Raw genomic sequence first — 3,778 nt, 5'->3', positions numbered from 1 at the left:
ACAAACACATGTGCCCGTACGATCGTTACCTGGATTACCATGTGCAGGTCGTGTCGGACGTCAGTCGTGGGATATGATTCGGAATTCCGACAAACCCCGAAGGTACAGTACTGAACATGGCGGTGATTAAAGGCGCTTTATTCAAAACCAGGAATATATGATCCCTAGATTTCGACTCTGTCATAGGCCGACATATGTTTTTATGTGACTTTTTCATTGTTTACCAAATTATTGAATTATAAAGAAAATCCAACTTTTCCTAATGTCACATGTATAATTAATAGCTAATTTCACTGTAACGATATGTCACTTAAACATTTGATATTTGAATATTGACATGTAACTTGATGATTTAGCTCTTCAAAAGCATATGTCGGCCAATAAAAGAACCCAAATCTAGGGATCATATATTCAGAGATTTTAATATAGCGCCTTCAATCACCGCTTTTCCCAATCGTATCACGTGACTGACGTTCGACACGACCTGCACGTGATGAGCCAGGTAACTACGGTAGCGTAAGCACACATGTGTTTGTTTACGTTTTCCTTCTGGCTAATATGAGCAAATCGTGCTGGTATATGTCCACAGAGCGAGTATTTGAAACATCCAATTTACACATTGCCGTAAAAAATTGTGTGTATCAAATATTGCAATGTGCGAGCAGTAATTTCTTTGTATATCCAGTCGGCTGAAGTCGACCAATTGTTTTGTTTAATGAAAAAATGTTGACATTTTCTCTTGGACGGTGTGGTATTAGATATTTCACATAATTTTTTTTTTTTTATAAAAGTGCAGGATCTGATTGCCATATCACTGAGCAGCAACCTCATTTATAGTAAAACATTTAACCAACCTATCATGTTTACTCATTCTTCTTAACCTATATTTAGTGTCTTTCCGGCCTCTAAAACGTTTGAACAATTAAAGGTTGATTTTCAATAGCGCTCGTCGGCTGCACATTTTCCCGGTAGGTGGCGCGCGTGCTCTACTTGGTACGTTCTGGAAAGACTGAATAGGAGATTTCAGAAAAGATGGCGATGACGTCACACAAAGGTACATCCGGGCGCTCAAAGGTACAACTCCTATATCTGTACACATAAACATTGAGGGAACACAGCCGCTTGCGATGTTTGTTTACATTTTATTGTAATAAATAGTACGACAATCCGAGAACTATTGCGTTATTTACATTTCGAAAAGTGTAAATAAAAATATTTTACAATAATTTACAATTTTAAACATATGGTATTCATATATTTTACTCTGTTTATACTCCATTTTCGACCGCCACGACAAAACACGGTCGCCATTACGTATAAACATTGTCAGATATATTGCAAATATCAACTTGAAATTACAAATTAAATTCAAAGTCCCCCAAAATATAATTATAAGCAATAACTGTTTTCGAAGGGTTTCTTGATAAAACACCTTACGATGTGTGATTAGTACAAAATTAAACATTTGCTTTTGTAGATATCCCCCAAGCCCACGGCAGCCATTACAGTACAACCGAGAACCCGAATTTCGCCCGTTTTCAGTGTCATAAAATTACGTATTCTGGTTAATATTTTTGTCATAAATTTTGGGATTTAGTTTATAACATACAAATGAGTCAGTTTGTAGGTTCATTATATCATATTTTTTAAACAAAATTTTGAGTATTTAGGATTCTCGAAGCCGTGCGCAATGTATCCTGGTCGGCATTTACGTACAGTACTACGATCTATAATTTATATCAATTTAAATGAAGTCTACCTAATATGTATTCAAATTATATAAAATTAATACCATTTCAATTGGAGACTTAACACAGCAGTCCATGGCATAAAAGCGGCTGAAAATGAAATATCAAAAATGAAATATGCAGCATGAAAACTGAACGATTTCACCATATATTATTTTTCGAGATCGGCAGCCATACGTGTACGTGTAACACAGTAGTTAATACAAGGGCATTCCATTAAAACAACATGTACATATTAAATAACGAAATATATATATATCTTAAACACGTACCTTTTGAGATAAAAGTGTTGGTAATTATTCATATGATTTATTTCCCCAACAATGCTTTGGCCTGCGGTGATCTACAAGCGATGAAGCCATACCCGAGCAGCCGTGGTCTGGTCAGGTGGTTCACGTTTTGTTTATATCATATCGTGTTGTGAACAGCATTTTCATTTTTAACAGAAACATGATACATTGAAATAAATCATTTATTCATAAACACTTTTTCATAACCTCAATTTATACGTATGAACAAAATCGGGTACGTGTGATGGCCCGGCAGCGCTTCGATAGGTGGCTTCGACACTAAATCTACACTTGTTATATTTAGCAATAAACAAATGAAAATATAAAAATGTTAACATCCGTAACCAGTGAAACAATAAGAAACCATTTCAAAATCAGAATTTGCAAGTATGAAAGTGTAAACTTTTGTCAAAGTATCGATTATGAAGCAGGGATGTACGTATCTGTTATTGTTTTTATCAGTCGCCATACTGTGTTTGTACCTTTGAGGACCCGGATGTAAACTTTCTGTGACGTCACGCCATCTTTTCTGAAATCTCCTATAGTTGCAATACATACATGTACATGTACGTTGGTAGCTAATATCAAGAAAACACTATTCATACGTTTACATCAACCTATTCGGTATGACCGACATTTTAATAATTTTATCGAGCTATGCTAGAGAGTAAAGACTACCAATGTGCAGGATTCGAAATTTTACATCACTATCGGTTTATATCGCACCTCGGACAGAAATGTCCCCAAATGATTGGCGCAGAGCCGTCACGTGGTGACCCCCTAACACTTTTTAGGGGGTCAGTAAATTTTATTATGGTGCAATATGGCGGCTGTCGCCCTCGCTTCAAAATTTTAACACATTCTCTTCAACTAAATATACCATTTCTTTACCGTAAAAATATATTTTACTTATTATCTTTTATGTAAAATTCATTTAAAATCGTTTTAATACTTCAAATTAAATGAAACGCATTTTTTAAATACGAGTTGCTTCCCCTACGCCAGTTTGAATGTTGATGACGCGGTGAAAGTCAAACGTAAGAATTCAAGCGTTTTCTTGACTGCGACCATAAGCAAATGGAGGGGTTCGTATCTTTAGATCTATCAACCCTCACTCTACAGCTAATTTATCGGCATTACTTTAAGTGATTATCTCAGCGAGAATGCAGAGATGATCATGAGTCTCCGCTATAAATGTTGGATGGATGTTTGTGTCACTTTTGTTTGTGATGCTTTCAATACAACAAGTCTGATGTCGCATTGAGGTAGGCCTATTGTGCACTAGGAATGTCGAATTATTGTTGATTTATGAATTACTCAGTATTGTTCTTCAGGTTCCTTATACAGTTATTTGCAGATTCCGGAAAGAAATACATACATGTAAATAAATACGTAGGCCTACTGTAGGCCAAATATTTAAAAATGCGGCGATTGTTGTATACTTCGCAATCATGGTTCAGGTTTGATATCGGATTCTTGAGAAAACAAATAGGAAACAAAGATCTAATGAAACAAATAAAAGGTCCTCGATGCGATAAATTCGTTATATAGTCAGTTACTGACCCCCTATAAAGGCATAGAGGGTCAGTAAGAAGTAAAGAAGTATAGGAGGCTCGGGCTACGCCCCCGCCCCCTATAAATCTTACTGACCCTCTATGCCTTTATAGGGGGTCAGTAACTGACTATATAACTAATAATCTAAGTCAGCATAAAACCCCAATTTGTTTGTATTTAGAATCG

General features: G+C 35.9%; 1 long non-coding RNA gene across 1 annotated transcript; it reads right to left on the bottom strand.

Annotated features, from left to right (window-relative positions):
• Positions 1–673: 673 nt before the first annotated feature.
• On the bottom strand, positions 674–2,592 carry LOC138328908 (uncharacterized). The gene is made up of 3 exons (XR_011209374.1): positions 2,521–2,592; positions 1,793–1,838; positions 674–1,089 (listed from the first exon to the last, which is right to left on the bottom strand). It is a non-coding gene; the product is annotated as an uncharacterized lncRNA (long non-coding RNA).
• Between the last annotated feature and the right edge of the window lie 1,186 nt (positions 2,593–3,778).

This window comes from Argopecten irradians, chromosome 8 (genome assembly GCF_041381155.1).
Source record: "Argopecten irradians isolate NY chromosome 8, Ai_NY, whole genome shotgun sequence".
Taxonomy (NCBI): domain Eukaryota; kingdom Metazoa; phylum Mollusca; class Bivalvia; order Pectinida; family Pectinidae; genus Argopecten; species Argopecten irradians.
This window is presented reverse-complemented; position numbering and strand designations above follow the sequence as displayed.